The sequence below is a fragment of the Myotis davidii genome, unplaced genomic scaffold (assembly GCF_000327345.1).
Source record: "Myotis davidii unplaced genomic scaffold, ASM32734v1 scaffold194, whole genome shotgun sequence".
In the NCBI taxonomy this organism is placed as follows: domain Eukaryota; kingdom Metazoa; phylum Chordata; class Mammalia; order Chiroptera; family Vespertilionidae; genus Myotis; species Myotis davidii.
In genome coordinates this window covers 4,111,709-4,121,366 of record NW_006286673.1, presented here as the reverse complement: position 1 = coordinate 4,121,366, position 9,658 = coordinate 4,111,709, and the positions used below count along the sequence as shown (strand labels likewise).

General features: G+C 40.0%; 1 pseudogene; it reads right to left on the bottom strand.

The window, feature by feature from the left end:
- Positions 1-1,602: 1,602 nt before the first annotated feature.
- On the bottom strand, positions 1,603-3,137 carry LOC102758347 (annotated as a pseudogene).
- Positions 3,138-9,658: the final 6,521 nt, after the last annotated feature.

The following is a 9,658-nucleotide window of genomic DNA, read 5'->3' as shown; positions in this document are numbered from 1 at the left end:
AGAATAATCATAATGTTCTCAAAGCAGAAAGTGTGTGTATAATAGCAGGCTGCCTAATTAATTCTGACAGGAGCAAAACCAGATGAGGCAGGAGATAACAGGTGGGACTAAATAAACTACACTCGTAAGATTATTTACCTTATCTTCAGGTTTTCTTTTGAATTCTTACAAACTATAAAAAGGTAATAAAAGACTGCTTGGGTTAATAAAGAATAAAGTGGAAAAATATCACTATGTTTTACTAATGTTTTACTTATAAAATGAGAAGAGCTCTGGCTGGTGTGGCTCAGTTAGTTGAGCATCGTCCCATGCATGAAAGGTCTCTAGAGGTTCAGCTCCTGGTCAGGGCACATGCTCGGGCTGCTAGCCCAATCCCAGTAGGGGTCATGCGGGATGCAGCGACTGATGCTTCTTTCTCACACATCCATGTTTCTCTCTCTCCCTCTCCCTTTCTCTCTCCCTAAAATCAACAAGAAAACATTTTTTTTTAAAAAAAGAGAAGAAACGTAGGGAAGTCTATACTTCACCTCAAATGATTTAAAGGTAATCATAGTTTAAACCAGTCTTTTAACTATAATAGTAATAGTCCATGTAAAAGAATGGTCTGAAAATCATTTACTCATGTACTAACATTCAATAATTTTTTTTAAATCCTTACCTGAGGACATGCTAAGAGAGAGGAAAGGAGTGAAACATCAATTGGTTGCCCTCTGCACTTGCCCCAACTGGGGACTGAACCCATGACCCAGGCATGTGCCCTAACAAGGAATTGAACTGGCACAGGATATCATTCAATCAACCTAGCCACCTCACCGGGCCTTCACTTATAAGTTATTATTATTTTTTAAATAAATTTTTATTGATTTCCGAGAGGAAGGGAGAGGGAGAGAGAGTGAAAACATCAATGATTAGAGAAAATCATTGATTGGCTGCCTCCTGCATGCCCCCTATTGGGGATTGAGCCCACAACCTGGGCATATGCCCTTGACTGGAATTGAACCTGGGATCCTTCAGTCTGCAGGCCACTCTCTCCACTGAGCCAAACCAGGGAGGGCGCTTATAAGTTATATTTTAAGAGACATTTCCTCTTTAATCATCCAAAATCTCATGCAAAAAGATGAAGTCTCACCCATAGTACAGATGTATGCCATTACAAACTGGGAACATAGTCTAACTTGCTCCTCTATGAATGTATTATAGACACACTAATATCAATGAATTGATTAAATATTACATCTGACCTTCCACATAAATTGAAGTAGAAGGGGAGGCAATGGATCAAAGTACTTAAAATAATTATTTTTCTAGTGATTCCTTACATTCCATTTTCAACTTTTTGCTCTAATTTACACTGGACACATTACCATTTTCTATGAAACGAAGTTTCCAGTTAAGAAATCCAGTTAAGAAACTAGTCAACAGTGAGATGAGAAGCACCAGGAAAAAAGCCAACCTGCTGAGGAGGATAACAGGGGAAAGACAGAGAAGCGTGGGTCCTTTGTGATATAGGACCTTTAGCCACTATAGTGATTCTGGAACCATCTACCTCCAGACTTCTTGCCATGAGAGATAATTAAATGTCTGGTTTTTATACAAAGGAAGAAAGAAAGGAAGGAAGGGAGGGAGGGAGGGGGGAAGGAAGGTAGGAAGAAGCTGGTCATAAACTTTCATATAGGACTCATAAAAAATTATTTTTTCTTGGAATAAAAATGGTTAAAAATTTGGGTTTTTTAAAGAGACTTGTATAAATACAAAGCTATGAAGATACACAAAGCTGAAGTGTCTGGAATCATTTTTCTCCCTGAAGTCTTCAGCAAGATCACAAAGTGCTCAAAAATTCTTTGACCTTTTCAACCAGACTGTCATGTTTGTCTTTAAAGTCTTTATTAACATCCAGTATTAAGATAGGCACTTCTTATAGATAATCAAAGTTGGTTTTCAGTGTTCTGTGCAGGAGCTAGCTTTCATGCTTATAGTGAAGCTTCTCTAAATATTCAATTGGAATGCCTTATTCCTCATTTCTTCCCCATATATATATATTCTACTCAAGCATTTCTCTGGACTAGCTTGAAGATAAATGATTCCATCCATATGTTCATAGCAGCACAATTCACCATAGCTAAGATCTGGAAACAGCCTAAGTGCCCATCAGTAGATGAATGGATTAGAAAACTGTGGTACATCTACACGATGGAATACTATGCTGCTCTAAAAAGGAAGGAACTCTTACCATTTGCAACGGCATGGATGGAGCTGGAGAGCATTATGCTAAGTGAAATAAGCCAGTCAATGAAGGAAAAATACCACATGATCTCACTCATTCATGGATAATTGAGACCTTTATAAACTTTTGAACAATAATAGATACAGAGGCAGAGCTGCCTCAAACAGATTGTCAAACTGCAGTGGGAAGGCCAGGGAGGGTTGGGGGGCGGGAGGTAGTGGGGTAAGAGATCAACCAAAGGACCTGCATGCATGCATATAAGCATAACCAATGGACATAAGACACTGGGGGATAGGGGAGGCTAGGGGACTGTCTAGGGCGGGGGGAAAAATGGACACATATGTAATACCCTTTGTAATAAAAAATTAAAAATTAAATAAAAAAAATGATTCCATCCAGTTCAAGGTTTTGGCCAAATTGGTTATTCTTCCAGTCATGCCAGTCCTGATAAATTGTCCGCTCTGTTTCATTCATATATTCAGATTCATACAAACTAGATGCGAAAATATACCTGTCACTATACACAGATTGTTCAAAAAATAATACAGGTTTCTCCGCATCTTTGAGCTTGCCATTGAGAGAGGAAAGCTGAGCTCGTATGCAACTGGGGCAGGCATATGACTGGAAGGTAAAAGATCATTGCTCAGGTTTCTCATACATCATCTGAAGAACATTACCCACCACTTTTCTGAGATGTCTTCAGTTCTTGAAATTCATCTTGAGTAATTTGAACATTGCACCTTCTGGCAACAGGTTCAGGAACCACTTCCCAATCCTCGCAGACTTGTTTAAGGATATTCACAAATGTTGACTTCCCTGCAGTGATGTTCCTTTCGATGGAAATTTTCTTGATGTGGGTTCCCTCAGAGGTAGTCACAGGAGAGGGGCAGCTCCTCTTGGGTGGGGTGGCCATGCCTCAACTGCGGGCAGCCCGAGCGCATTGGGCAGGTGGCTGGGAAGTGGACACAGGTGCTCATGCTGCAGGCTGGACTCTGGCTCCTCACTGGCTCTCCCGCCAGCGGGTCTCCGATTTGATTTTGGTGTGCAGAGGTGGACCAGCGGTGGGGCCCTGATTTCAATCTTCTTGAATTTGAAGAGACTTTGCCTTTGACTCAATATGTGGTCTATCTTTGAAAATATCCCATGTGCACTTGAGAAAAATGTATATTCTGTAGCTTTGGGGTGAAATGTTCTGAAGATGTCAATTAAGTCCATCTGATCTAGTGAGTCATTTAGGATTGCTGTTTCTTTGCTGATTTTTTGTCTAGAGGATCTATCCAGTGTTGTCAGGGAGGTATTAAAGTTTCCTACTATGATTGTATTGCTGTTGATCTCTCCCTTGATATCTTCCAGAAGTTTTTTTATGTATTGGGGTGCTCCTGCATTGGGTGCATATATGTATGCCAGAGTTATATCCCCTTGTATCAATCCCTTCAGTTTCATGAAATGGCATTCTTTATCTCTTGTTATGGCCTTCTCTTTGAGGTCTATTTTGTAAGATATAAGTATTGCCACCCTTACTTTTTTTTTTTTCATTTGCCTGAAATATAGTTTTCCATCCCTTCACTTTCAGTCTGTGTGAGTCTCTTGTTCTGAGGTGGGTCTCTTGTAGACAGCATCATATATATGATCATATTTTCTCATCCATTCAGCCACTCGATGCCTTTTGATTAGAGCATTTAGTCCGTTTATGTTTAAAGTTATTATTGATAGGTATTTGTTTCTAGCCATTTTTATTTTTTGTGCCTGTGTTCCTTCTTTTTACAACAGTCCCTTTAGCATTTCTTGCATTGCTGGCTTGGTAGCGATAAACTCCTTTAGCCTTTTTGTGTGTGTGTGAAGCTCCTGATTTCCCCTTCAATTTTGAATGATAACCTTGCTGGATCGAGTATTCTTGTATCCAGTCCTTTGCTTTGCATCACTTTGTATACTTCCTTCCATTCCTTTTTAACCTGATATGTTTTTGTTGAGAAAATATTTGATAGTCTAATGGGAGTTCTCTTGTAGGTAACTTTCTGCCTTGCTCTTACAGCCTTTAAGATTCTCTCTTTGTCATTAATGTTTGCCATTTGTAATTACGACGTGTCTTGGTGTGGGTATTTTGGGGTTCATCTTGTTTGGGACTCTGTGTTTGTGTGACTTTCTTCCCCACATCAGGGAAGTTTTTTGACATTATTTCTTCAAATAGGTTTTCTAACCCTTGCTTCTCTTCTTGTCTTTCTGGCACCCCTATTATACATATGTCGCTTCATTTCTGTTGACCCAAAGCTCCCTCAGGATCTCCTCCTGTCTTTTCATTTTTTTTCTCCAATTGTGGTTCAGTTTGGGTGTGTTTTGCTTCCCTGCCTTCTAATTTGCTAATTCGGTCTTCCGCTTCTCCTAGTCTACTGTTGAAAGCTTCCATGGTGGTTTTTATCATAGCTATATCACTCTTTATTTCTCGCCAATTCTTACATAGGTTGTTGATTTTCTCGTACATCTGGTTTATGAATTGTATGACCCTTGTTTTGAATTCTTTTTCTGACATAGTGCATACGTCCATTTCATTTAGTTTATTTTCTGGTGATTCCTTATCCTTTGGGTATTTGTGTGTGTGTGTGTTCCCATTTTTGCTCTTTCTGGCTATGGGCTATCTGCTTGGTGTCTGAGGGGTTGAGACTCCTCACAGTCCAATGGTGCTGGACTCACTAGCCCCAGGGGCTGAGTTTGCCTTGAGTTTCACACCTTTATTATCTCTGCTCTGAGTTGTATCCCCTTCTCCTACAGTTCTGGTCCCTCAATTGTCCGTTACTTGAGTTTGGTGGGCGACTCCCTGTGAGGGCCCAGAGCCCTCTGGCATGCAGTTTGCCATGCTGCTCTAGCCCCGAAGGCGGTATGGTGTCCTACGTCCCTCTGGCAGTGCACTTACAGCATGGACCTGTGACCTGTGGTTTGGCACACCAGGTCACACCAGCAGCTCTGACTTGGGCTGTGGGTAGGGTGTGCATCAGGTGACAGATCTGTCTGTGCTGGTGGTAGAGCACCCACAGGCTCAAGGCTCTGTCTCTGCCAGGTGCATAGCACACACTGGGCAGCAGGTCTATCTTTTTGGGAGCAGGGTGTGCCCAGCCAAAGGGTTTGTCTGTGCTGGTGGCGGAGAACACTCTGTTTTTGTCAAGGTGCGTGGTGCTTGCCCAGCGAGGGCTCTGTCTGCTGACAGAGCATGCTCAGTCTATGCTAGGGGCTGGGTGCTTTCCCTGCAAGGGCTCTGCCTAAGTTAGGAGCTCAGTATCCTACTTTTGTCTTTTAACCTTTATACTAGCTTCATCATTGCTTGAACCACTGCTATGACTATGTGTTTGCCATTGTCAGTGAGATTTTTTTCTTTTGCTCTATTTCCTTATTCATATTTTTAGCCTTTTTTCTTAAAGAAGTCCCTTTAACATTTCTTGTAGTACTGGGTTAGTGGTGATGAATCTTTTATTTTTTTGTTTTGTTTGCTTTTTTTGGTCAAAGATACTCTATCTTTCCTTTGATTCTAAATGTTAGTCTTGCTTGGTAGAGTAATTTTGGTTGTAGGTCCTTGATTTTAATCACTTGGAATATTTTGTGGCAATCCCTTCTGGTCTGAACAGTTTCTGTTGAGAAGTTAGTTGACCCTCATGGGAACTCTCTTCTAGGTAATTACTTTTCTTTTAGGATTCTCTCTTTGTCTTAAACCTTTGTCATTTTAATTATGATGAATCTTGGTATAGATCTCTATAAGTTCATCTTGCTTGGGACCCTTTACGCTTCCTGGACTTGTATGTATATTTCCTTTACCAGTTAGGGACATTTCCTGTCATTATTTTTTCAAATAGCTTTTCAATCTCTCTGGCTCTCTCTCTTCTCCTTCTGGTACTCCTATAATGCGAATGTTGGTTTTTTTTGTTTTTGTTTTTTAATCCTGATCCGAGAATATGTTTCTTACTGACTTGGGAAAGAGAAACATTGATCGGTTGCCTCCTGTACACGCCCTGACTGGGGATCAAACCTGCAACTTAGGTATGTGCTCTGACTGGAAATCAAACCCACAGACGTTTTGCTTTATCGGATGACACCCCAATCCATTTAGCATTTTAGTCTTTATATATATCCTGCATAAGAAATCTTTCCGTATTTCCAGCTCATAAAAGTAGTGTGCTATATTCTCTTCCAGACGCTTGCATGCTTATAATGTACAGGTAATTCATTTTTTGTGTGTGTGGTAAAGGTTGTTTGATAACCCCCTTCCCCCACCCCCATATGGATATCTAATTGACCCAGCATTCTTTATGGAGTTATCTTAAATTCATTGCTTTGCAAGTGCCATCATTGTCACAGAAATCAAGTATCCATATATGTATGAGTCTGTTTCTGGATTGGTCCTTTCCATGAATTTATATGACTTTTGTTTTCTTTGACACTGTCTTAATCACTAGGTTTACAATATGTCTTGATGTGTGCTATCAGATCTTCCAGTTATATCTGTTATGGTCTTGTTTGTTACTTATTTGTTATTTATATCTTGCTTGTTTACTGGCTATTCTTAACTGTTTACATTTCTATATAAATTTTAGAATCAGTTTGTTAATTTACCCTAAAAAATTCCATTATAATATTGGTTGAAATTGCACTGAATTTGTAAGTCATTTGGGGGAATTAGCATATTTTACAATATTAACCTTATCTATGAATATGACTTTTACCCCTCCATTATTTAGGTCATTTAAGATTTTCTCAATAAAGTTTCATGGCATTCTGGTTAGAAAGTTTGCATATCTTTTATTAGTGTTTCCTAGGTGATTTTTTCGGAGTGACATTGTAAATAATATTTAAAAAATTTTTATGTACTCAGTTTTTCTAGTATATAGAAATAAATTATTTTCTGTATAGGCTTTATGTCTACAAACATTGAAGTCACTTACTAATTTTAATAACTCATCTGTTTTTTTGAAAATGTTCTATGGATAGACATCATTTCTGAATAATGAGTTTTAATACTTCTTTTCCAATCATATATGTCATCTATTATTTTCCTTCAGTACAGTGTTTAATAGAAGTCATGAGTGTGGCTATTTTAGTTCATTGACATTTGCAGAGTGAAAGCTTTTAGCATTTAATTGAGAATGAATTTTCTGCTATTGGTTTTATATGGTATCCTTTCTCACATTAAGGAGTTTTTCTCTTATTTTTATTTTGCTTTGAATGAATGAATAATTGTATCTAGTGTGTTTTGTTTTGTTTTGCATTTATTAAGCTGATTATATGATTATCTTCCTTTATTCCCTTAGTGGGGTGAGTTGTTAGGATTGTAGTAAATTTGGTTGGGCTGTATTGCTCTTTATGTATTGCTGGACTTGATTTGCTGGTATTTTGTTTAGAATTTTTACATTCACGATCATGAATGAGATAGACCTATAACTTTACTATCTCCCAGTGTCCTTTGTTAGGTTTTGATATCAAGGCTAGTTGATATCAAATAACAAGGTGGGACATATTTCCTTTTTTTTCTATTCTTTTGGATAGAATTATAGAAGGTAAATAAATCCCAGAATAAAAAAAGAAAAGAAAAAAAGGAGAGGGTGGGAGCTTCAGTCACTGGCTTGGCCAGCCTGAAAACAACCCTCAGCCCCTCATCCAGACTGGCCAGACACCCCAGTGGGGAGCCTCACCCTAAAGGAGGTGCGGGCAGCCTGAAAATAGCCATCAGCCCCTCATCCAAGCTGGCCAGGCCCCAGTGGGGACCCCCACCCTGAAGGGTGTGTGACCAGCTGCGAACAGCCATCAGCCCCTCACCCAGACTGGCCAGGCACCCAAGCAGGACCCCTATCCTGATCCAGGACACCCTTCAGGGCAAACTAGCCGGCCCCCTGTGCACCAGGCCTCTATCCTATGACCCTAACAGCAGAAAGACTGGGAATGACTGGCCACTATGACACACACTGACCACCAGGGGGCAGATGCTCAATGCAGGAGCTGCCCTCTGGTGGTCAGTGAGCTCCCACATGGAGGAGCTCTGTTCAACCACAAGCCAGGCTGATAGCTGCCAGTACAGCGGTGGTGGTGGGAGCCTCTCCTGCCTCAGCACGCTAAGGATGTCCAACTGCAGCTTAGGTCAGCTCTTCGCTGGCAAGTGGACATCCACCGAGGGCTGCCGGGCTGCCAGGGGGATGTCTGATTGCCAGCTTAGGCCCAATCCCCCCGGGGAGCAGGCCTAAGCCAGCAGGTGGACATCCCTCAAGGGGTCCCAGATTGCAAGAGGGCACAGGCCGGGCTGAGGGACCCTCTACCCCCGAGTGCACAAATTTTTGTGCACCGGGCCTCTAGTATATTATAATGTCCTTTTATTACTCTTGCTTCAATTTCTTCTTTTTTGGTGGTAGGAGGGTATTGATAAAACTCTTTTTACCCCTTTTAGTAGCTTGGTCATTATGTATTCTTTTATGGATTGTTTACTCTAGAACAGTGATTTTCAATCTTTTTCATCTCATGACACACATAAGCTGATTACTAAAATTCTGTAGAACCCCCCCCCCCAATTTTTTTATTTTTTCCTATTTGACAAAAAAAAAAAAATAGGTATAACTTTGATTACTTCATACCGGGTGGCTATTTTAGTATTGGCTGTTTTCATTTGACAATCCAAGGAAAAAGAGGTCAGTGTAATTCAGTGTTTTAAAATTTGTTGCGCGCCAGTTAACACTAGATTGCCCAAGGAAGTCATTTTGACTGCTTTTTAATTTCAATTAGAAAAACAATGATGTATATAATGACAGAATTTCTTAGAATTTTGTGACTTTTTATACAACATATAAGTGCGTTTATTAATAATTGAGGTGACCTCCTCCTCCTTCATTTCTGATGTGTGTGTGTGTGTGTGTGTGTGTGTGTGTGTGTGTTATACCTAGGTGCTAAAATGGTATCTGGCAAAAAATAGATTACCAAAAAAATGTTAAGTGGATTGGATAGATGGCCAACCAGTTAGCATCACAAAACAGGCATCCTTTTAGATAAATGGCCATTTTCCCAATTCAGAAACAGAAAAACCTAGACCCCTTTATACTTTCCCATTGGAGTCCTTTAGAGAATTCTAAAATACGCTACTATATATGAAAGGCCACCGAGATTACAACCTGCAACACACACACCATAGAACTTAAGCTTTGAAAGGTGTTTCCACGTTCTGTACAAACACATCCTTGTTAAAATTATCTTTCCCCTCCTGATACTGTTCCAGTTTCCATGACAGAGCCGCCTACAGTCAGAGCCAGGAGGGTGTCCCTCCACAGATCTTTGCAGAATCATCTGATTTTCCAATGAAGCACTGTTTTTAACCATTTTTACATTTATTTGTTTAACTCAGATCTCTGGGCCTCCCATGGGTTTTTTCTGTGCTTCTAAATTCCAGGCAGGTTACTGAATTTATTTTTTATT